This window comes from Grampus griseus, assembly GCF_964374135.1.
Source record: "Grampus griseus genome assembly, chromosome: 4".
Lineage (NCBI taxonomy): Eukaryota > Metazoa > Chordata > Mammalia > Artiodactyla > Delphinidae > Grampus > Grampus griseus.
This window is the reverse complement of record NC_138997.1, coordinates 45,233,615-45,259,514: the sequence shown is the minus strand read 5'-3', so window position 1 is coordinate 45,259,514 and position 25,900 is coordinate 45,233,615. Positions and strand designations below refer to the sequence as shown.

The 25,900-nt window shown below is 40.8% G+C and overlaps 1 long non-coding RNA gene across 1 annotated transcript; it reads left to right on the top strand.

Moving 5' to 3' along the window:
* On the top strand, positions 1–19,958 carry LOC309821472. The gene is made up of 4 exons (XR_014296619.1): positions 1–15; positions 4,118–4,191; positions 18,723–18,907; positions 19,451–19,958. It is a non-coding gene; the product is annotated as an uncharacterized lncRNA (long non-coding RNA).
* Positions 19,959–25,900: the final 5,942 nt, after the last annotated feature.

Here is a 25,900-nt window from a genome sequence, read left to right as displayed (position 1 = left end):
GTCTCGACAGTTAAGGTATTTGGTGCCTTTGTTTTTATCTAGTCCAAAATTTATGAACAGAAGAGATTTGTACAGTCTCTTTTGTGTTAGCTTAAGTGGTGAAGTCTTTCCCTCCGAATGTGAGGTTTCCTCTATACCTTCAGAATGTTAAGCATTACAGGCTCCTTGATTTGACCCTGCTGCTCCCAACACTGGAATGTCTGCTTGACTCTCGTTCTCCACTGCGGGGCCTGCCGAGAACTTCCTAATTCCACGTCCATTTGTAGACTAGAGCTTGAAAAACTCTAGTTTCAAAACATTGGCCTCTTCAGGACAGTAGAATCACAGCACGTTTCCTAACAGCTGCTTTCCCCCTACATTTCACTTGTCCACATGTTGATCCTGCCCTTTCTGTAATAATCCTTCTGGTCTTATCCTGTTTCTTTATCAGTCCTAGTTACATGCCAAAAATACTTTCCGTGTTTTATCTACTTACCTATCTGACTCCACGACCTCTCCCATTCTTTTCTTTAGCTGTCTTCTTATTTCTTTCCATTGTAACTGGTTGTTTATCTTCAGCCCCAACTGTGACAGCAAATATGTTTATTTTGGGGAATATTTCGTATTTTCTCCTGCCCTGTCAATGCCAGTCTTCCTTCCTGTACTCCCCTCATCTTTCCACTCTTTCTTCTTTTGCTCTACTATTTCTAATTGTTTCATGTGTCCCTGTTCTTTTTGCTGAGGGAGGGTATTGAAAGTATGTTGGCCGCACAGTTGTCAACATGTGTTAGCGTGGGCCAGTTTTACTGATGCCGCGTAGGCCACATTAACTGAGCTTTGTTTTACGTCTCCAACATACCCTGGTACTTTTCCATGAATGAATTGCAATCCTTGGCTTTAAATTATTTAGGTCAGAAAGAAGAACTGGGAAACATTGTTTTCTATTTTCAGCATTTTCTTGAATCCAAACCCAATACTGGGTTAAGAGGGGGTAAGTGTTTTCCACTGAGGTCTCTACCTTAATGTCAAGCCTCTAGAATAGTTATTAAAAATAAAGGTTTTGTGTTAAACTTTAGCTTCCTTTTGTGTGTGTCTGTGTGGTTTTTTGTTTTTTCCTGATGGAGGCTTATGGAACTTGCCAGGTGTGTCCACAACTGGGGCAGGAGGGAGTCCAAACAGAAAACTCAGGGGGGCACTGAAGAGTGGCAAGTGGAAAGAATCCCCCTTTGGTACTTTCCAAAACTCTGGTTACAAAATAGGGGACTTGTGGCAAGAGGGGGTGATGACATAGAGGTTTGAACTTGAAGCACTTAGGACTAGAAAGAAAGGAAGGGGTCATCAAAGTCATGGTTGTTGAAGTCAGATTATCTTTAGTTGAGGGTGGAATTAGCAGGTCTGGAGGAGTAGAAAACGGGGAAAGGGAAGAAAAAAAAAAAACCCATTGCTTTAGCTTTCTGGATGCCCAGGTGGTTTGGTGTCCAGATCTTCTCTCTTCCTTTTTCTCTCTCTTGTCTCAGGTTAAGGTGATAGTCAATTAGAATGCTCTTCACCTTATCTCAGGGAACATTTTTATGCTTCTCTCATGTATAAGTTCCTCATCTTCAGAAATATTTATGGGGCACCTGTGTTGCCCTGGCAGTGCTGGAAGTGGGTACAAAGAACACATGCTTGAGAGCTCACTATTTACTGGGAGCAACAAACAAGAGAAATGGCTTAAACTTGTGCATTAAGTGCATCAGATGCTGGAAAAATTGAGAAGCAGCACATAAAGGAAGAGCCTAGACTCAGTTGGGGGGATTGGGACAATTTTCCAATAAGAGGCAACTTGGAGTAGAGGATGTGAGGAAGAGGCAGAGGAAACATTGGTGCAAAAGCAGCAAGATCTGGCTCAGCAGAGTCTATCTGGGGAGCTAACTGCAAACAGATCTACCTGGCTTGAAGGAAGAGGATGTGTGAGGATGTGCTAGAAACAAGACTTGCAAAAGTAGGAGGGAGTCAGAAGAGGAAGGACCTGGGGAGTGGAGGTGGGGTGGGGAGTGGAGTCTTTGAAGAATTTTTGGGAGGGTAGTGACCCGACCAGATTTGTACTTTAGAAAGATTATCCTGGAGGTAATTGCTGGTTTGGAATCATGACCCATATGAACAAGTAAAAATAGCACTTTGCGGAGCAATAATGGATTTAACCAAATCTAAGACACTATTGACTATATGATACAGTTTGATTTCAGAGATGTTCAAATGTGTGTGTGTGTCGGGGGAAGTGCCTCTTAAAGTAGAAGAAGTACAGCATGTTTAATAAAATTATATTTTTAGAAAGAAAAGTGTATTGGGAATAAGATTTGAGGATTGGATCGGGGTAACTAACTTTTTCTTTACAGCCTTATGAACTATTGGCTATTTTACAATGAGAGTATATTCCTTTTTAGTTTGAAAAAGACACTAAAGGAAAAAAAGCCATAAATGAATAACAATGACAAGGGAAAAAAAGTAATATCAGATCTTTAGACTGGAGGAGGGAGATGGAGGCCAGCAGGAAGAACAGTCTGGAAATTACTGAGATGATCCAGAAAAGGGAGCCAAATGTCTACGTTCAGCAGTGTCAGAGAAAGAGAGATGAATGGATGGATTGGAGAGATAGGGGGCCAAGTCAAGAGGATTTCGAGCCAGAGGAGTCTGGGGGTGAGGAGTAAGCTGGCTTCTTTCATGCATCTGGCCTGAGTCTCTGGATGGACGGTGGTAACCATATACACGAATAGTAAATGTAGAACAAAGTCTGTTTTGGAAATGGGAAAGATGATCAATTCAGGTTGGGACATCTTAAGTTGAGGTGCCTACAGACCATAAAAACAGGAATGTCTAGGAGGCAGTTGGCCATAGGTCGGAGGCTCCAAGAATGTATGACTTTAGTATATATAAACAGTCATCTAAGTCACAGGTGATGATAAAATTGCTTAGAGAGAGATATGCCAGCAGTGGGAAAGGAGCAGGGTGGAGGGTGAATCCACATTTACCGAAGAGAAAGAGGAAAATAAACCTGTTAGGAGACTTAGAAGGAGCAGCTAGAGGGGGAAGAGGAACACCACTGAGCGTGGTATCATGGAAGCACAGAAGCAGAAGGGGGAACAGCTTTCTAGAGTTGACGCCAAGTTAGATAAGAAGTGAAATGTGACCATAGCCTGTTAGGTCGCTGGGGCCAGGTCTGGAGCAGTTTCAGAAGAGTGGTGGGGACAGACATCAGGTTACAGAGGGGTGCAGAGTGAGTAGGGTAAGAAAGACTTGACCATGAAAGGAAGGAGAAAGAGAATTCTAGATATGGAGAATATCAGATCATGTAACCTAAGATTTGTTTTTGGTAGTTGTTAGAAGAGATATGATCATGTCTATGTGCTGAGGGAAAAAAGCCAAGAGAGGATAAGTTGAAAGACCTAGAGGAGAGGGTAAATAATTGATGAAACAGGGCATGGGGGTGGGGCTGGAGTCCAGAGTCCAGGTGGAGAGATTACCTGGGACAGGACAGAGAGAGACACTTTTCCCATCGAGAACAGAAAGAAGAAAAATGGCTATTGCATTAATTAGGGGGCTAAGAGATCAAGAGAAAAGATTTGAAGAAGTCTTGGTGGGGCTGAAAAGTAGGTACAAAGGCAGTAAGTGTATATAGAGCTTGAAGTTTAGGTTACTGTAAGCAGGGCATCAAATATTCTTAGGTCTTGGGGCTTAAGGTTTCCAAAGTGGGATCATTTGGAGGTGATGACAAGATTCAGAGTGTGACCATATGTAGTGGAAGTGAGAGGCACTGGAGGAGATAACATCACGGAACTGTGAGACAGGGTGTTGAATGAGTCACGCAGGTTACTGAAGTCATCTAGGATGGAGAGGATAACCATGAATCATGTACATAAGTCTTTAGTCCCATGGTATGAGTAACACAAATGGCATTTTGCCAGGAGCAATCGCTCTGCTAACTGACTGACACGTGTGTGTCATGTTCCAGATTACTGTCCTTTATTTGATCCTCAAAACAAGTATGGGAACTGTGTAGGACAGAGATCATCGTCTTGCAGGAAGTAGCTCTCCGTGCTATCAATATGTATGTATGTTTTGTAGGATGTATTCTGATGTGCTTATTCTTTGCCTTCAGTCCAAACCTCTACTGTGGATGTAGAGTGGAATCTCCACCCAAGAAGGTGCAACTGTTCAATATCAACCCTCCAGGTAGGTGGACAGATCCCCAGGTGAAGCTAGAGCTAAGAGGTACCACGGAAAGGCAGGAGAGAAAACCAGGGTGCTGGCCCACTCTCTCTCTCTCCCTCCATTTCTTCCCTCTCCTTTCCCCCTCCTCCCCCACCCCTCCCCCTCCCCCTCCTTCTCTGTCTCTCTCAGGTTTGGATTTCCACAAGTCTGGGTACTCCCGAGGGTGCTCTGAAGTAGCAAGGGGAAAGCATTTTTGTGCTGGGCTACAAGCTGAGGTTGAGGGTGCTAAGTTACAAGCTAGATAATTGAATGATATGGGGCTCTCTGGATTTATTTCCTTTCTCCTGTCCTGAGCCTTTAATCATTTATTTATTCATCAATATTTATTGAGGGCCTACCATGTATGCGCTTTTCTGGGGCTGGAACACAATGGTAAAGCAAACAGACAAAATCTCTTTTGGGAAACTTATACTCCAGTAGGGAAAAGAGACAATAAACATAAAAATAAACAAGAAAATATCACCAGATAAGTGATGAGATGCAAAAGCCAACTGGTATGATACTGACTGGAGAGCTACTCTGGCCAGGATGGACAGGGAAGTTCTCTCTTAGAAGATACCAGGCAATAGGGACCTCAGTGCTAAGGAGGAGACAAGCCATGTGAAGGTGGAAGAGAGGGGAGCAGGGTGGGAAAGCATTCCAGACAGAGGGAATAGCTAATGTTTGTCAGAAATGAGTGTGATGTTATAGAAAGCTAGCGAAATGCCACAAATCCCATATAAATTAGCATAATATGTTTATAAATTAATTGCCTAATAAACTTTTATGACAACTTTGTCTATATTGTTTAGTGCATACCCTTTGATCATCTCATCAAAATTTTCACCCTCCTCTTTAGAGAGAATAAAAAGATAATTTATTTTCTTCTCTTAACATATGGTTGAAATTTACTCTTTTTTTTTTTTTTTTTTTTTTGCGTTACGCAGGCCTCTCACTGTTGTGGCCTCTCCCGTTGCGGAGCACAGGCTCCGGACGCGCAGGCTCAGCGGCCATGGCTCACGGGCCCAGCCGCTCCGCGGCATGTGGGATCTTCCCGGACCGGGGCACGAACCCGTGTCCCCTGCATCGGCAGGCGGACTCTCAACCACTGCGCCATCAGGGAAGCCCTGAAATTTACTCTTTAATATTGATAGCTTGGAGCTCAAAGCATTTTACTTCACACACAAATATGCTGGTTGTTTGTAGAACTGCTATAGATTTGTGCCATACAAACACAAGGATTGTGATACATTTATTTCCCAAAATTCTTTAATTTATTTTATCGAAGTATAGTTGATTTACAATGTGTTAATTTCTACCATACAGCCAAGTGATTCAGTTATACATACATATGTATTTATATTCTTTTTCATATTTTTTTCCATTATGGTTATCACAGGATATTGAATATAGTTCCCTGTGCTATACAGTAGGACCTTGTTGTTTATCCATTTTATATACAATAGTTTGCATCTGCTCATCCCAAACTCCCAATCCATCCCTCCCCCACCCCACTCCCCCTTGGCAACCACAAGTCTGTTCTCTATGTCTTATTTCACAAAATTCTTATCAAAAAAGGAAAAAAATATGTGTTTATAATTGTTCATGCTTTATTATCAAGTATATTCCTAACAAGGAAAGAAACTCTGTTTTGTTTTGTTTTTTTAATTGGGGGAAGTTGCCCAAGCCTGAAATAGTTTCCCCCAGCTTTATTGAGGTATAATTGACAAATAAAAATTATATATATTTTTAAAGGAAAATGAGGGACTTCCCTCGTGGTCCAGTGGCTAAGACTCTGTGCTCCCAGTGCAGGGGGCCTGGGTTCGATCCCTGGTCAGGGTACTAGATCCCACATGCACCAACTAAAAGTTAGCATGCTGCAACTAAGACCCGATGCAGCCAAATAAATAAATTAATATAATTTTTTTAAAGTTTGAAAAAAATAAAATAAAATAAAATAAATGAGTATGGTGTATTTGAGGAACAGAAGGAAAACCAGGGGCTAAGCTGGAGCACAGTGAAGGACGAAAGTGTGGAGTGAGAAGGAGTCCAAACAGTGAGCAGGGTCTCAGTCCTGCAAGGCCTAATGGGCTTTGGGTTTTCGTCTAAGCGTGATGGGAAACTATTGGAGGTTTATAATCAAGAGAGTTGCATGTGATTTATGTATAACAGAACATCTGGCTGCTGTGTTGAGGGTAGATTATAGGGGATGCCAAAGTAGAAACAGAAAATCCAGTCAGAGACGACTGCAGAGGGCGAGGCAAGAGATGGTGGTAGCTTGCAATAGCAAGGTATTGGGTGTAGAGTATTGAGATTTGGAAAATATTCTAGAGATAGAAACTAGAGAATGTGCTAGTGGGTTGAATATAAATTTACCAAGATTGGGGGTAGGAAGGTGAGCATTCCCTTTTGGAAAGGTTAAGTTTGGGATGAGCATGAGCCATCTAAGTAATGATCTAGAATAGGCAATTGCTCAGAAGTGAGGTCAGAGCTGGAGATATAAATCTGAGAGTCTTGGGCATTGAGATGGTATTTGAAAGTTATGGGATTAGATGAATTTATCTAGGGAGGGAACCTAGAAAGAGAAAAAAAGACATTCTTAATCAGCCTCAGCATTCGGGGTCTAATCTTTAGTAGTATCTTGCTTAAATATTATGACCTGTCTCAGTCATACTATGGCAATGAGAGAAACTATAAAATCCTGTTTTGTCCCCCTAAGGCCAGTCTGCTGCTTGTGGCTGTAATAGACATTAGTGTGAGACACCCAGCGAGTAAGGTTAATTCCAGGGTCTGGAGTAAGGTCCACTGACCCCTCCCCGAATGGAAAAGTCTCCCTCCATTGCCAACTTTACAAGATTTAGAAGTTTAGGGGCTTCCCTGGTGGTGCTGTGGTTGGGAGTCCGCCTGGCGATGCAGGGGACACGGGTTCATTTCCCGGTCCGGGAGGATCCCGCGTGCCGCGGAGCGGCTGGGCCCGTGGGCCACGGCCGCTGAGCCTGCGCATCCGGAGCCTGTGCTCCGCAACGGGAGAGGTCACAACAGTGAGAGGCCCGCGTACCGCAAAAAAAAAAAAAGTTTAAAATTTGTTAAAGGAGTCAGCAGGTTTTACATATAGGAAAACCAAGTTTCAGAGCTTAGTGTCTTGTGGAACTGGTGCTCAAGTCAAGCTGACCTCAAATCTAGCATTTTGCACCAGAGTCATAATCTTGCCTCAACTCTCTGGAGTACTTGACTCAGTTGACCATTTTCTCCCTTTGAAATCTCTGTCTTGGCTTCTATAATCATTGCTCTTTTCTGGCTCTTCTCTTACCTCCCTGATCCAACTCTGACTCTCCCTTGCTAACTCTTCTTTCCATTTCTTCTTTCCATGTTCTCTACTCGTTCTCTGGGTTCTACCTGAGTGATGTTGTCTATTTTCCCAGATTTAATTACCACCTGTATTCTTAGGATTCCCAAGTCTATCTGTGATGCTCACCTAGAAAAAGCGCAGACTTTCAAGCAGTTGCTCTAGTCTTGACTCTGCCTGTAACTATCTCCTTAAATTGGCCAATATACAAACTCTCTGGGTCTCAGTTTCTTCATTTGTACAGTGAAGGAATTAGATCAGATGATTCTGAAGTTGCTTCCAGTACTCACATTCTGATTCCAGACTTGATGTCCCTTCTCATGATCTCTCTAGTAATAATGACATTGATTGCATGCTCTGTGCCAGACATGGAACCAAGTACTTCACACATATTAACATATTTAATTCTCCGAACAAATTCCTATGCGGTAGGAGCTATTAGTATCCTTATTTATTTATTTATTTTTTATCGTGGTACGTGGGCCTCTCACTGTTGTGGCCTCTCCCGTTGCAGAGCACAGGCTCCGGACGCGCAGGCTCAGCAGCCATGGCTCACGGGCCCAGCCGCTCCGCGGCATGTGGGATCTTCCCGGACCGGGGCACGAACCCGTGTCCCCTGCATCGACAGGCGGACTCTCAACCACTGCACCACCAGGGAAGCCCCTAGTATCCTTATTTTATAGTGGAGGATATCAAGATCCAAATAATGTGATTTCCTATTATATTGTAACCAATAAGTGGCAGAGCCAGGATTCAAACTCCGACAGTTTGAGTTTTGAGTCAGCATCGTTTAGCCCCCACTCTCTTCCTGCTTTTCCCTTCGAGGACCCTGATCCCTTAGTCTCACATCACTTCTGCCTCCTCGGGACCCTTACTCCTTCTGTTACCCCTCCCCCTTGTATCTTCATCCTCTTCCTCTCTTCATTCTCAAGGGCTGATTTCCTTCCTAAAACAACACAAAACCAAAAAACGAGCACTTTGCTCTGAACCGCCCTCGTTCAGTCACTGCCTTAGCTCACCCTCAGCATTCCCGCGTGTGTCACCTCCTCGCAGAGGCCTTTCCTGACCGTGTGGATGAATCAGCTTCCACTGCGAGGCACCTCCAGGCACTTCTATTTGGGGAAAATTAAGTTTGAGATGCCCATTAGGTATTTAAGTAGAGATGGCAAGTGGACGATTGGATATACAATTCTGGTGCTCCACTTTCACAGCACCTAACACTCCACTATTAAAAATAAATTTTGTATTTGTTCATTTTTATGTGGTCCCCTCAACAAGAACACAGGTTCCGTGAGAGCTAGGCCTGTGTCCTCTTCACCACTAGCAAGGGATTAGCTCAGAATAACAAGGGGTATTGTTTCCTGGGGCTGCTGTAATGCATTATCACAAACTGGGAGGTGGAGGTGGAGGTGGAGATTTATTCTCTCGCAGTTCAGGGGGCGAGACCTTGGAAACCAAGGTGCTGGCAGGCCAGACTCCCTCTGGAGACTCTAGGAGAGAATCCTCCTTTCCCTCTTCCAGCCCCTGGTAACTGTCTACATTCCTTAACTTCCTTGGCTTATGGCCACATCACTCCCACCTCTGGCTCCATCTTCACATGGCCTTCTCCTCTTCTGTGTGCTTCTCCTCTTCTGTCTCTTACAAGGACATTTGTCACGGGATTTAGGGCCCACTCAGATAATCCAGGATGATCTGATCGTAAGAACCTTAATTTAATTACGTTTGCAGATCTTTACCTTTTTACAAATAAAGTAACATTCGCAGGTTCCAGAGAGTTGGACATGGACGTATATTTTGGGTGGCCACTATTCATCTCACCATACAAGGGAATAGGAGGAAGTTGAGGAATGTCTCCCCAGCCCCACCCCTTCTCCGTCTATCCTGGCTAACTTAAATGCTCTTCAGGATTCAACTCAGTGGTTGCCCAGTCAAGGGAGCCACACCCCCAGCCCCAGTACATGCCTCTCCTATAATAATAATAGCTAGTGCACATTCAGCACTGTTTTAAGGGCTTTATGTGTACGAACTCACTTAATGCCTGCTACAACCCTATGAGATCGTCCCCATTACTATCTTGATTTTATCAAAAGCTAATGGTCTGTTCTGTTGTCTCTCTTCCGCAGTAGACCTCCCCCCAGGGCAACAGCCAAGGCTTATTATCTTTGTCCCCAACATATACCATGGCATTTCCAGCTCTATGTGAAGGCTGGTGGGTTGAATAAATGACTGAGCAAGAGATAGGCTTGTACTAGTCTGGGCAGGGTCTTGAATATCAGATTAAGGTATTTGGATTTGGGGACTTCCCTGGTGGTCCAATGGTTAGGACTTGGCACTTCCACTGCTGTGGCCTGGGTTCAATACCTGGTTGGGGAACTAAGATCCCACAAGCTGCGCGGCACAGCCAAAAAAAAAAAAAAAAGACATTTGGAGTTTATCTTGTAGATCATAGGTGGCCAACAGTTTTAAAGGTGAGTAGTGATAGCATGGACCCATCTTTCAAATAGATCCTCCCCTTGGGAGAAACGTCATCAAATGTTGTTTTAATTATCATCTCCAAATACATCCCTCCCCCTCCATCCCCTGGGCCTCCCTCCTGAGCTCTAGTCTCACATTCCCTGATTCTTGCTGGGTCTCTCTAGGCTCAAATTCAGCATGTCCAGGCCAGCCTTCGTCATTCTTCCCCCCAAAGCCACTCTTCCTGTTTTACTGAGCTCAAAGGCATCCAAACTAGACAACTTGAATTAATCCCACTTTCCTCACCCCAACTGCCAATTAGTCATCAAGTGCTGTCAACTCCATCTCATGAAATTTATCTCATATCCATTCGCCTGGTCTCTGCCATAGTTCAGGCTCTTGCATCTTTCTTTTTTCTTTAATTAATTAATTTAAAATTTTTTTAAAATTTACTTTTGGCTGTGTTGGGTCTTTGTTGCTGCTTTGTCTAGTTGTGGCAAGCAGGACCTACTGTTTGCTGTGCTGTGTGGGCTTCTCATTGTGTTGGCTTCTCTTGTTGCAGAGCATGGGCTCTAAGTGCATGGGTTTCAGTAGTTGTGGCTCGCGGCCTCTAGAGCGCAGGCTCAGCAGTTGTGGTGCATGGCCTTAGTTGCTCTGTGGCATGTGGGATCTCCCCAGACCAGGGCTTGAACCCGTGTCCCCTGTATTGGCAGGCGGATTTTTTTTTTTTTTACATAAATTTATTTATTTATTTATTCTTTGGCTGCATTGGGCCCTCGTCGCTGGGCGCAGGCTCCCTCCAACCGCAGCAAGCAGGGGCCACCCCTCGCTGCGATGTGCGGGCCTCCCACTGCGGTGGCCCCTCCCATCGCTGAGCGCGGGCTCCAGGTGCGCGGACCTCAGCGGTTGCGGCACTCGGGCTCAGCAGCCGTGGCTCACGGGCTCTAGAGCGCAAGCTCAGTAGCTGTGGTACACGGGCTTAGTTGCTCCGCGGCATGCGGGATCTTCCCGGACCAGGGATCGAACCCGTGCCCCCTTCACTGGCAGGCGGACTCCCAACCACTGCGCCACGAGTGAAGTCCAAGGCTCTTGCATCTTTCACCTGGACTATTGCGCTAGCCCCCCGACCAGTCTCCTCACCTCTAGTTTCCCCTCTCCAACTCCAGTCTATCCTCCACTCTGCTGCTCCTTTTATAAGCCTAAAAACCAGATCTGATCATTCACTTTCGTGTTAAAACAATAAACAAACAAAGCTCCAAAACAACTCTGCAATGGTTCTTCATTGCGTACAAGATCAAGATCTTCGAGATCTACCTACAAAGATTTACTTTTCTTCCTTATTCATTCACGTAACACATGTGTATTGAATGCCTACTATGTGTCTGGTACTGTACTCATTGCATTCATATACTAGTGAGGGAGGTGCCCTACATATATACAGATGGACATAGCTGTTCTTACTTGGGCGGCTCATGTCACAGGCAGTGAGAGAAATACCCTAAGGAAGATTCTACAACTAGAAGAGGTCGATAGTGGCATCCTTGCTGTTTGCTTTCAGGATATACTGTAACTTTTTTGCTATTTGTATGCCTGTTGAGTGGATTTACAGATTATATTTATCAGTATCTAGTTTCAAATTAATCTTAACCAAGAAGGAAAGTAATTTAAAAAAATTCTCACAAGGAAACTATGAACTAAAGATAATACTAAACTTTAAGCCAAGGAAATAATACCATAAGCCCAAGGGAGTGGGGCTACACCTAATATGAGCCTTAGCAACATTAGACTTAAAACAATATCTAGGGACTTCCCTGGTGGCGCAGTGGTTAAGAATCCACCTGCCAATGCAGGGGACACGGGTTGGAGCCCTGGTCCGGAAGATCCCACATGCCACGGAGCAACTAAGCCTGTGCGCCACAACTACTGAGGCTGCGCTCTGGAGCCCTAGAGGCACAGTTACTGAGCCCGCGCTGCAGCCACTGAAGCCCGTGTGCCTAAAGCCCATGCTCCGCAACAAAGAGAAGCCACCACAATGAGAAGCCCGAGCCTTGCAACAAAGAGTAGCCCCTGCTCGCCACAACTAGAGAAAGCCCACACACAGCGAGGAAGACCCAAGGCAGCCAAAAATAAAATAAGCATAAATAAATAAATTTATTTTAAAAAATAGTCATTATATTAAAAAAAGAGATAGAAGTGTATTTTTCTTTTTTTAGGAATACAAGTCCAAGTAGACTTGAGTTCAGATTTTTTTTTTTAATTTTATTTATTTATTTTTGGCTGCGTTGGCTCTTCATTGCTACGCGCGGGCTTTCTCTAGTTGAAGCGAGCTGGGGGGCTACTCTTCGTTGTGTGGTGTGCGGGCTTCTCACTGCGGTGGCTTCTCCCCATGCTACAACATGGATGAAACTTGAGAATATTGTGTTAGGTAAAAGAAGCCAATCACAAATAACCATGTATTGTATGATTCCATTTATATGTTATGTGCAGTGTGGGCAAATCCACAGAGACAGAAAGTAGATTACTGGTGGCTTGTGGGAGGGGAGAATGGGGAGTGACTGCTAATGGTATGGGGAGATTGAGTCCAATCATGACCAATGATTTAATCAATCATGCCTATATAATGAAACCTTGATAGAAACTCTAAGGAGGTTCAGAGTGTTTCCTGATTGGTAAGTATATCAATGTACCAGGAGGCTGGCACAAGCTCCCAAGCCGCCCCCATTGCAGACTTTGCCTTATGTATCTCTTCCATTTGGCTGTATCCTTTAGAATAAAACAGTAATTCTAAGTACAGTGCTTTCCTGAGTTCTGTGAGTCATTCTATCGAATTATCAAACCTGCAGAGGGGTCATAGAAACCCTCAATTAGTAGTCAGGCTGGTCCATCAGAAGTGCAGATGGCCCCCTGAATTTGTAGCTGGCGTCTGAAGTGGGGGCAGTCTTTTGGGACTGAGCCCTTAATCTGTGGGCTCTGCAAAGTGTCAGATTTGAAAGGAATTGTTGGATACCCATTTGGTGTCGAAGATTTGCTGGAGAGCTCCGGGGAAGGTAGCATTTGCTAAGTGGGCCATTATCTAAGAAGCCTGAGAACACTACAGAACAGTACTTAGTACAAAATCTTGAATACAGATAGAAAGTAGCAACTGTGCTACTTTGAGGCACTTCTTAAAGTGAGAGATAAAAGTATTGACATTTTTAGAGTTGAATTGTACTTTACCATACAAATGTTTACTAAGGGTACTATTCAAAATACACTTTCTCTTCTTATCAGCCTTTTCAAAGATAATGAAGCCTGTCTACCCAAAATTACTTAGGGATAGGTCTTTCTGAAAGCGAAAGGATGAAATTGGAGACTCTCTTTTAGCCATATGATTATATAGATTTCCATCAGGGAAAAAATCTCCCTGGATCTTGAAACAAACCAGCTGCTGCTATCCAAATATGTATGAATGCAACACATTCTATTTCTTTAAATAAGTATTTTTATTACACTGATTCTTTTGGAAAGGTTGATTATTTCCATACTTGCTCTGCACCGTCCTCTCCTCTTTGGTCTCCTTCTTTTGTTCCCTCTTCCCCCAGATGGGAAGAAGGACATTCTCGGAAATTCACATATACAAAGGCAGAAATACTCAAGATTATCCAGGGACAAGAAAAAGTCCACTATGAAAAAAAATTACATCACTCCAATAAGTTGGGAATAAAGGATGTTACATCCTACTCTTTGTGGCAATGAGTAGGGGAAAAGAAAGACAAAACTTCAGAGCAATTCATCTGGCATAATATAAACTAAATATTTATAAAATGAATATAAATAACATAGGATTTTTTTAAACAACTGCAAAAATGATAAAATAGCTAGTCTGTGTGTGGACATAGGGTCTTGCTTGTGAGACTCATATCATTATCAGATGTGTGACTTTGATCGTACTAAATCATAATTCCTGCATATGGCATTAATTTGCAAGTTAAAATTTTGATAAAAGATTTGTTTTCCCCTAGACACAAGCAATGTGTCTAATTTTAGTGTAATTTTAAATGAGAATATTTACTGTGCTTCCTTGAATTAGTTCATCGAATCATGATAAAAATGGTATAATGACTTTTTTTCTCATTTTAAATGACTGCCATTACAGTCTTATGATGGGTCTTTATAGATTGCCTTTTGCACTAGAGAAAACATCTTATATTACTTTCCTCATATTTTAAAACTACAGGAGTCCCTGTTCATAGCACCTGAGGAAATGGTGAACATGAGTAAAATTATGCAGGCGAGTTTTAGTTTGCTAAATGAATAACACTTTAGTTCATCCAAAGTGGTTCCTAGAGACTAAAACAAGTAGTTCATTTATTTTTAGCTGCTGATTTAACTTCAGTTATAACACTTTTATTTAGGAAATGACTTCCTAGAAAGTGTTAGGCAGCAAGAAGAGAAATAAATATGGAACAATCTTTAAGATTCCATTAGACAGAGGGCTCATGATACTAAGGAGAAACGAGGCCATTCTGTAATTTTACCTTTAAAATGTATATTAGATTTGTAATAAAAATAAATATGTATCTTTTAATTTTAGTAATGAGTTAAATATATTTACAAAGTGGGCCGTGCACTGTAGTGGAAGGAGCAGCGTGTGGCAGTCTGCAGTGCTGGTCCTACGCTGAAACCATCCAGCTCTATGATCTCAGACTTACAAGTTAATATAGGCTTCCTGACTCCTGATTCCTCATCCTGGGGAACCGACTCAAAAATGTATAATAGGGCTTCCCTGGTGGCGCAGTGGTTGAGAGTCCGCCTGCCAATGCAGGGGACACGGGTTCGTGCCCCGGTCTGGGAAGATCCCACATACCGCGGAGCAGCTGGGCCCGTAAGCCATGGCCGCTGAGACTGCGCGTCCGGAGCCTGTGCCCCTCAACGGGAGAGGCCACAGCAGTGAGAGGCCCGTGTACCGCAAAACAAAAAATATATATATATAACTGAATCACTTTGCTATACATCAGAAACTAACACAACTTTGTAAATTAATAAAATAAATTAAAAAAATATATATTTTGACTACTATTCAATGATTCCACAAGTGTTTAATCATGAAAAAGTCATTTATTTGACTTTATCTCACATTACAATTCTACAGAAGAATGCCAGATACTTTGTATTTCCTTCATGCCAGGAATGAATCCTTTAATCATTTCTTAGTCTATGTCTTTCCTAGGCAAATGTATTTAACACCTATGCGTAGTTTCCTGTTAATGTCTCTGTTCAATTTAAAATGCATTCTTGGCTTGTAAGAAATTCCATGGATAAGGACACAGCTTATGTGGAAGTTCTAAAAAATGATAAAATGGAGTAGAATGAATGTTGTAGCAAGCAGCTGTAGGTATGTCAATACTACCAATTCTTAGTTGCACAGGCTAGCTGAAAAGACCTCTCTAGGACTTCTGTATTTATCTGCACAGGCTTGAACCCTCTGGGCTCGCTCCAAGACCAAAAAGGCTTCCCTTGGGCAGTGTTGGGTATATGTGAAGGGAATATTTTTTCTTTTATGTTTTAAAAGTTATTTTTATTGAGATATAATTGATGTATAACATTGTGTAAGTTTAAGGTGTACAATGTGTTGGTTTGATACATGTATATATTGCAGTATGATTACTATGATAGCATTAGCTGGCACCTCTATCACATTACATAATTATCAGTTCTTTATTGTGGTGGGAATGTTTAAGGTCTAGTCTCTCAGCAACTTTTTTTTTTAAATGCTTTTTTTTTTTGGCCGTGCTGCGTGGCACGTGGGATCTTAGTTATCCCGCCAGGGATTGAGCTCATGCCCCCTGCAGTGGAAGCACAAAGTCTTAACCACTGGACCACCAGGGAAGTCCTGCAACTTTGATTTTTATAATACAGTATTGTTGTCTACAATCACTATGCTGTGCATTAGATCTCCAGGACTTATTTATCTACTGGTTGCAAGTTTGTACCCTTCAACGTCTCCTCAATTCCCTCACACCCAGTCCCTGGTAACTACAATTCTACTCTCTGTTTTTACAACTTCAGTTTATTTTTGGTTCTACATATAAATGATATCATATAGTGTTTGTCTTTTTCTGTCTGACTTATCTTACTTAGCATAGTGCCATTAAGGCCCACCCATGTTGTTGCAAATGGCAAGATTTCCTTCTTTCTCATCGCTGCATAATATTCCATTCATCCATTGATGGACACTTAAGTTGTTTCCATACCTTGCCTACTGTGAATAGTGATGCAATAAACATGGGAGTGCATATATTTCTTTGATATCCTGTTTTCATTTCCTTTGGACACTTACCCAGGAGTGGAATTGCTGTCATACCGTAGTTCTATTTTTAAGTAATTATTTTTTTTATGAATGTATGGTGACTTGGGTATTCCAATATATTGGTAGTGGGAATATAAATTTGTTGGTTCTTTCTGAAAAATAACTCTATGTATCAAGAGTTTCAAAATATTCACCCTTATAGATTCAGTAATTTCGCTTTCAGGAACATTTCTTAAGGAAATAATAGAAATTTAGATACAGGTATGCAAAGATGTTTATTGTGCTTTGTATAATAGCAGGAAGGAAGAATGAAAGGAACAGAGGAAAGCAGGAAGAAAATAAAGAAAGGAGGTAAGGAGGAAGGAAACAGAGAAAAGAGAGAGAGAAAAAAATGAAAACAACCTAATATTCAATAACCAGGGAGTATTACATAAATTTTGATGTGCTCATATGATGGAGTATTTTGCAGCCAGAAAGAGAATCTTATTTATCTATAATAAGGGTTGATATATTTTACACTTAAAAGTTAGAAAAAATGTTAAACTAGCTCAAGAAAAAAAGTTAAACACTCCTTATGGAAATAATAGGCAAATGATATAAGTAGGAAATTTATAAAGAAAGAAAAAAATGGCTAGTGAAAATATTTTAAAAATTCAATCACTAATTGTGATATAAATTTAACTTAAAAAAACTGTAAGTTATTCTTTACTATAAAAATGGCAAAGATTTTTTTAAAAAACTATAAGTTATTCTTTAGTATAAAAATGGCAAAGATTTTTTTTTGACATCTTTATTGGAGTATAATTGCTTTATATTGTTGTGTTAGTTTCTGCTATATAACAAAGTGAATCAGGGACTTTCCTGGTGGCGCAGTGGTTAAGAATCCGCCTGCCAATGCAGGGGACACGGGTTTGAGCCCTGGTGTGGGAAGATCCCACATGCCGCGGAGCAGCTAAGCCCGTGAGCCACAACTCCTGAGCCTGAGCTCTAGAGCCCACGAGCCACAACTACTGAGACCGCAAATCTAGAGCCCGTGCTCTGCAACAACAGAAGCCACCGCAATAAGAAGCCCGCGCACCACAACTAGAGAAAGGCCACACGCAGCAACAAAAACCCAATGCAGCCAAAAATAAATAAATAAGGCAAAGATTTTATTTATTTCTTATTGAAGTATAGCTGATTTACAATGTTACATTAATTTCTGGTATACAGCAAAGTGATTCAGTTATACATATATATTCTTTTAAATATTCTTTTCCATTTTGGTTTATTACAGGATATTGAATATAGTTCCCTGTGCTATAAAACAGGACCTGTCATCTCTGCCCAAAGGGGTACAACTCTGTTGCTCCAGAACTTCCCACTGTGTTAGCTGAGGCTTTTTTGGGTCTATATTACGGTTCAGATTCCCCTTGTGCCCAATCTGGCTTCATCCCGTTTCTACATCTCTAATAAACATCTTGCACCCCAAACTCCACTTTAGAATTTGCTGGAGGGTCACTGTCTACCCATCATGGGCCTCCTCTCTTAACAGAAGAATTTTGCTTAGTATTAAGGATCATTTCCCTCTGAGCCTTACCTGGACCCCTAACTTATGCTTAAACATTGAAACATATTTACCTAATGCCTTGTCTGTTATCATTTGAAGAAGTCTACAGCCATGAACTTATATCCTTCTTTCATATACGTATTTGAATACAAATAGCATCCTGATATACCCACTGTTGCTCTTGCCTGTCCAGCTGCTGTTACCCCTTCTTTTGGAAAGAGTATTTACATTTTTCTTCCAAGCCCAACAGATACTGATAGATGGAGAAGCAAGGAACTCAGGTTGAAATAAGTAAAGAAAGTTTTACCTCATTCAAAAGGAACAAGTCTACAAGAAGAGAGATGAGGGTACAGAGTAACCCCATGCACTAGAGAGTTATTCAGCTAGTGGAAATTGAGGATGGTAGAATGATGGACAGCGAATAGGTTGAGACAAAACATGAAAATATAGAAGTGATACGGCTGTTCAAATATACAGGTATGTATGTATGATTCTATTCTAATTCAGTGGCAATATCTAGTGGTTGAAGGGACTTCAACTACATAAATTTTCTAGGCTCACAAAAAGAAATAATAACTGATACCACAATAACTGGCTACAGGGAGAAAGGAATTATCTGAGAATTAGAGATGTCAGAACTATGGGACCTGACCCCGGCTGGCTGCCAAGGACAGTGACCAGCAGGCCAAGTCATCATACTCCAGGGAGCGTGTCATTTCACAGGATGCCCCTTAATGAGATCAGATTTTAAAAAGAGCATGTATTAAAGAGTAGCAGAAGCCTACAAGGATCGATACTTTCTTGTAGGCTTAGATAATTTTTGCTTTTAAAAAGAATACCAAGAAATTTTCAAAATTTGTTTTTTGCTTTTCAAGTAATACTTGCCAGAAGAGGATGAAAAGAAAGGATGAAAAGCACCACTTGATGCTGATGATATAATGCTATCAGATGACCATGAAAAGTAAAAACTACACAACTTTTTGTCTCCTCTCTCAAAGAGAAGTTTTTTAATGAAAAATGTAGTATAAACGTGATTCAAAGGTTACTGAAATCCAATGTGGTAAGTGAACAATCAATTGCTTTAAGTGAGTTAAACTTTCCAGGCCTAAATGAATTATCCCTGAAAGACTTTGCATAAGTGATTATGGGTTAGCATTAGTCAGCTTTGGGAAACCAGAGAAGAATAAGAAATGCCAAGGATTGAAGAGGGCATATATTGTCCTGATTATCAAATAGAATAAAAGCAGCAGGAACAGGGCAGAGTTTGAGAAATATTGGTAAATTTAACATTATCTAGAACGAACTTCTAAACAACTCTTTTAACAGGGAAAGAGATTGAGCTTATAAATGACAATTTCAATTTTTTTTTGTTTCCACATATATCTACCAAAGTCTCAGTGGGGAAAAAAAAACAAACATTACTGCAGATGTTTCAAATGAAAAAAAAAAAAGATACCTTAAATAAAGAGTAGAACTGTTAACACTTGCTAGTCTAGTATGATCACCAGATCAGCAGTATCAGCATCACCCGGGAGACTGATGGAACTAAAGACTATCAGGCCCCACACCAGACCTACTGATTTTAGAATCTGCATTTTAACAGGATCTCCAAGTGATTCATGTGTACTAAAATTCGAGAAGCACTGAAGTATAACAAATAAGGGATGGCAAGGCACCCAAAGACTAATAACATTAAGAAGTCATTGGGGACTTCCCCGGTGGCGCAGTGGTTAAGAATCTGCCTGCCAACGCAGGGGACATGGGTTCGAGCCCTGGTCCGGGAAGATCCCACATGCCGTGGAGCAGCTAAGCCTGTACACCACAACTACTGAGCCTGCACTCTAGAGCCCGCGAGCCACAACTACTGATCCCACGTGCCACAACTACTGAAGCCCGCGTGCCTAGAGCCGGTGCTCTGCAACAAGAGAAGCCACCGCATTGAGAAGCCCACGCAACGCAACGAAGAGGAGCCCCCCTCTTGCCACACTAGAGAAAGTCCGTGTGCAGCAACAAAGACCCAACGCAGCCAAAAATAAATAAATACATACATTTATTAAAGAAAAAAAGGAGTCATTACCACTCTTAGAACTGAAGGAACAAAGGGAGGAAACTGTGAGATTGGAACTGGTGAATATATTAAAAACCATTGAATTGTACACTTTAAATTGATAAACTGTACGGTATGTGAATCGTATTTCAATAAAACTATTAAAAAGGAAAAAAACCAAAAAAATACATGCAAAATCTGTACGCTGAAATCTCCAAAATATTAAAGAAAGCAAGCAGTGGAAATAAATGGAGTGATATATCATGTTTATGGACTGGAAGATTCGATAGTGTTAGGATGTTAATTCTCCCTAATGATTCTAAATCCCACTATGATTTTTTGGTATAAATTTACAAGCTTATTATAAAATGTATATGGAGAGGCAAAGGATTTAGATTAGCCAAAATAATTTTGAAAGAGAATAAAGTTGGAGAGTTCATTTTCCCTCATTTCAAGACCTATTAGAAAGCTACAGTAATCAAGGCAATGTGGTATTGGCAGAAGGATAGACACATTGACCAATAAACAGAAGAGTTCGGACAAGCACATATATACTTAAGCAATTTTTGACTGAAGTACAGAGGCAATTCAGTGGAGAAGGGATCATCTTTTCAACATGTGAAGCTGGAAAAATTGCATATGTGAAAAAATAATCTTTCGTCCTTATCTCACACCATATACAAAAATTAACTCAAAATAGATTATAGACATAAATGTAAAAACTAAAACTATAGACTTCTAGAAGAAAAACAGATTTGACACATTTCTTTATAGACACCAAAAGCACAATCCATGAAAGGAAACAAATCAATGTTATACTCCATCAAATAAAGATTTCTGCTCTTTTAAAAAATTCTAGTAAGAAAATGAAACGACAAACCTTAGAAATACATGTGAAATATATATCAAGCATCTATAAGAATAAATAATAAAAATAAACCAGTTTAAAAAACAGGCAAAAAATCACATAACCAAAGAGGTATATAAATGGCAGATAAGCAAATGAAAAGATTCTCAACACCATTAGTCACTGGAGAAATGCAAATTAAAACTACATTGAGGTACCACTGCACAACTACTAGAATGACTAAAAAGTTAAAAATTGAATATACTTACTGCTGGTAGACAGCAGAACAACTGGAACCTCATATATCACCATAATGAATTTTAGAACATTTTTATCACTTAAAAGAAATCCCATACCCCTTAGTTATTACTTCTGTACCACTTCATCCCACCTCAGTCCTGAGCAGCTAGCTGTTATTTTTTTCTGTATAGATTTGCCTATTCTAGACATATAAAATAAATAGAATGATATAATAAGTGATCTTTTGTGGCTGGCTTCTTTCACATAGCATAATGTCTAAAAGATTCATCTATGTTGTACTATTTAACAGTATTTAACTCTTTATGGTCAAACGATACTCCATTGAATGGATCTACCATATTTTATCTATTCGTCAGTTGATGGACAGTGGGATTATTTCCACCTTTTGGCTATTGTGAATAAGTTTTTGTGTGGACATACGTTTTAATTTCTCTTGGGTATATACCTAGGAGTGGCGTTGTGGAGTCATATGCTGACTCTATGTTCAACCATTTGAGAAACTGCCAAACTGTTTTCCAAAGTGGCTGTGCTAGTTGACATCCCACCAACAGTGTACGAGGGATCTAATTTCTCCACATCCTTGATGAAACTTGTTACATGATTTTTTTAAAAGATTATAGCCACCCTAGTGGATATTAAGTGGCATCTCTTTCTAATGATGTCAAGAATCTTTTCATGATCTTTTACGGCCATTTGTACATCTTTTTGGACAAATGTTTTTTTCAAATCCTTTAACCATTAAAAAATTATCTTTTATTATTAAGTTGAAAGAGTTCTTTATATATTCTAGATACAAGTCTCTTATCAGATATATGATTTGCAAATATTTTTTCTTATTGTGTAGGTTGTCTTTTCACTTTTTTGTGTCCTTGAAGCACAAAAGTTTTAAATTTTGATAGTCTTTTGTTGCTTGTGCTTTTGATGTCACATCTAAAAATCTATTGCCAAATCCAACGTCATGAAAACTTAGCTCTATATTTTCTTCTAAGAGTTTTATATAGTTTTAGCTCTTACATTTAGATCTTTGACACATTTTGAAATAATTTTTGTATGTGGGAGGTGATAAGGATTGGAATTTATTCTGTTGCATCTGCCTAGTTTCCCAGTACCATTTGTGAAAGAGATTATTCTTTCCCGCATTGAATGGCCTTGTCCAGTTGACCATAACACTTGAGTTTATTTCTGTCAATTCTATGCCATTGATCTTTATATCTATCCTTATGCCAGTACCACACTGCCTTGATTACTGTTGCTTTGTAGTAACATTTGAAATATGGAAGTGGGAGTCCAAGTTTTGACTATTCTGGGTCCCTAAAAGTTTATATGAATTTTAGAATCAGATTGGTTTCTACAAGTAAGCCAGCTAGGATTCTGATAGGGACTGTGATAAATCTGTAGATCAGTATGGGGAGTACTGCCATATTAACAACGTTAAGTCTTCCTATCCATGAACATGAGATGTTTTTCCACTTACTTAGACTTTGAAAAATTTCTTCCAGCAATGTTTTTAATGGAAGTTTTGTACTTTTGTTAAATTTATTCCTTCATATTTCATTCTTTTTGATGTTATTGTAACTGAAATTGTTTTCTTAATTTCATTTTTGGATCGTTTATTGCAAGTGTGTAGAAAAACAACTGATTTTTGTGCAATGATTTTTTATCAATACAACCTTGTTGAATTCATATTAGTTCTAATGATTCTTTAGTGGATTTCATAGGATTTTCTATATACAAGTTTATGTGACTAGAGATAGTTTTACTTTTTCCTCTCCAATATGGATGTTTTAAAATATTAGAACATCTTTATATATTATGTTGCAGGAGGGGTTCAGGATCTGTTGTCAGTTATACTGTTTGAAATGAAAGTGGTAATAGCTTCTAACTTATTCCCTGTCTCTTATAGTGTTCCTAATTCATCATTTATCATTTTTTACTGGAATCAAGGTGATGTGTTAGTTAGGGTTGTTTGACTGCAAGTCACAGAAACAAGCAATAAAAATTGACTATGGAATGCATGAACTCTAACAATTTGTACTGACTTTGGGTCCTTAATTCAAGATTCAAACTTAACAGTGTCTGACTGACCACGCTTAGATCACATGCTCTCTTGGATATACTTTGGTGGTAAGAGGAAGGATTTGATGGAAAGCAACTTTAGGAACCTCTCTTGTAGAGGCATTGACTTTCCATCAAGGTGGAACATTCGTTGGAAAATCTCCCCAAGCAAATTGGGGTTCCATTAAGAAGGGAACAGATCTGGCATAACTAACAATGTCAAATATTCAGTAGAGATCTTTTCTATTGTTTTGTTTTGTTTTGTTTTTTTGGCGGTACGCGGGCCTCTCACTGTTGTGGCCTCTCCCGTTGCGGAGCACAGGCTCCGGACGCGCAGGCTCAGCGGCCATGGCTCACGGGCCCAGCCGCTCCGCCGCATGTGGGATCTTCCCGGACCGGGGCACGAACCCGTGTCCCCTGCATCGGCAGGCAGACTCTCAGCCACTGCGCCACCAGGGAAGCCCAGTAGAGATCTTAGTTCTAAAATGCAAATATATGGTTAACCTCCTTGGCTCTTCATTACCCACAGGATCACATTCCAAATCCTTAGTAAGGCAATAAAGGCTTTTGGTAGCATAGCTCCTAGCCTCATCTCCATTCCAATGCAGCTCAACATTCATTGAATGTATCAGACTTTGTGAAACACGAATAAGCACTCTTGCCTTGAGACATTTATAATCGTACTCATAATCTCTGTATGTTAGTATGATCACCTCTCAATTAATAACTTGTAATAATAGCTAGGGTGACCATAAGTCCTGGTTCTTGCCTGTTGTCCTAGTGTAGTTACTAATGGCACCAATGCTCTTTTTCAGTCTCTGAAGTTTCTAAGTTTGGACAATAAGTTATAGGTCATTCTAATAATAGCATACCTATGTTTTCTCAGTTATCTCGGAGCAAAACAATTCTCTGATGGACTGAATCTGTTAAGGTTGAGATGGTACATTCCTATTGGATAATTTCAGTAGAGTTTAAGAAAAGGCTACTTGCAAAGGTGTGGGCAAAATGTAGAGAAACCACAAGGGGTTTACCCTAGAATAACCTAGAGTAACTGTGACCTTCAGATGTAGCCAGCCTGCAGTCATGCCATAGCAAGGGAGCCTTAGGGAATAAATACCCAGACTCTTTGTTGTATTGCTGTTGCTCCCCATTGCCTGAACTCAACTAACTGAATCTAAGGGAAAGAAAGCCCTTTAAGTTCAGGTTCTCCTGTGGGCAGGAACGTGGATATCCTCCATCAGAACTCACGATTACTACCCTATTTTGCAGTAGGAAAAAATGAGATGAAGAAAGGCTCGCATGCTCCCTGTCACAAAGCTCATAACTGATAATCTGGAGTCCAAGTGCTGTGTTCTCCCCACTCTACCAGGCTCTCTCTAAGGCTGCTACATGGTAGCAATGCCAAATGACCTATCCTTCCCGTAGCATCATTTCCTTTGAAATCACTGAATCTCTGCTCATTCTCTTCCCTTGTTTGGAATGTCTTCCTTGCTCTCGCCCCTCCTCCAACTCTTTGATGAAGCCTTTCCTGTTCTGACAGGGAGTGAATAGCTCCTTCTACTGTGCTTTGAAATCCCATAATTCATACATCTTTTCTAAGATTTGGCCTATTTATCGGAGTTGTTTAAACGTCTATCTCTCAGCAGACTGTGTCAGAGAGGCATCCTCAGTAAAATTTTTTTTTTAGCTCCTAGCACAGTGCTGGGCAGAATTAAAAGGTAACCTAATCTCTTATTAATTCTACTAGGGAGGAGCTATTACTAAACAGGTTTTAAAGATGAGATAATTGAAGCACTGAAAGGTTAAGTAATTTGCCCAAGGTCACACAGCTGTGAAGTATCAACAGTAAAGCCAGGATTTTGAATCTAGGTAGTCTGGTTGTAGAATGATACTTAACTTCAAAATGAGAACTGAAATTCTGAAATAGCCTTCCTTGGTTGAAAGGATTTAAATTGTATATTTATTAAATACACACACACACACACACACACACACACACACACACACACACGCCTACCTGCCAAAAAAACAAGGAAGGGGGTAATTTAAGGCACTGCTTGCTCCTAGTCAGTGAAAAAAAATCAGGCAGAAGCTGGGTAAACTGATGATTTTATCCTAAAAGGGTTTCCTCAAACAGATTAGATGTTGGAATAAGTGACTTTAAGCTTTGCGATGAGCATAAATAAAATAACCTACCAACAAAGGTAGGGAGTTCACATGCTTAAAAACTAATCAGCTGTTTTCAACCTAAGCATTTGCAAACAAAAGAAGTAAATAAAATTAAAAACAATGAATGAAATCCTGCAGTCTGGTCTGGTCTGGTCTATGTAACATAAAATGGAGAGTTGGTTTGTAACTGCCCTTATCCAGTTGGCAGCCTGTGGAGCTGTCTTTTCATAGGGTTTACCTGAGACTTCTTGTCCATGGGCAGTGCCGCTGTGTAATCCTCTCTCTGGGAGAAGGAAAAAAATGTCCATATACAGACAGCTGCAGACCGAAGTATTTCTTTCCCCCTCCCTTTACATAGCACGCACGCACCTGGTAACCGTAACTCAACGCTTACAGAGTGCCTAATGCATGCATGACGTAAAATGGTGGTCCTCGTCTTCAAAAGATTTGAAGTCTAGGGGTAGAAACTGGTCCAAACTGAAGAGGTTAGGGCTCTGAGGGTCTGGGCCACAGGCTGAAGAGCCCCTCATCTTTCTTTCACCGAGTGTACTTTCATCGTTTTCTCATTCCTGGCGGTCCCACCAGGATGCTGCGGGTGTAATTCATTTTGGGTGGCCTCTAGCCCCCTGACCCCTCCCGGGGCAACCCAGCGTCTGCCTCGCAGCAGCTGGATG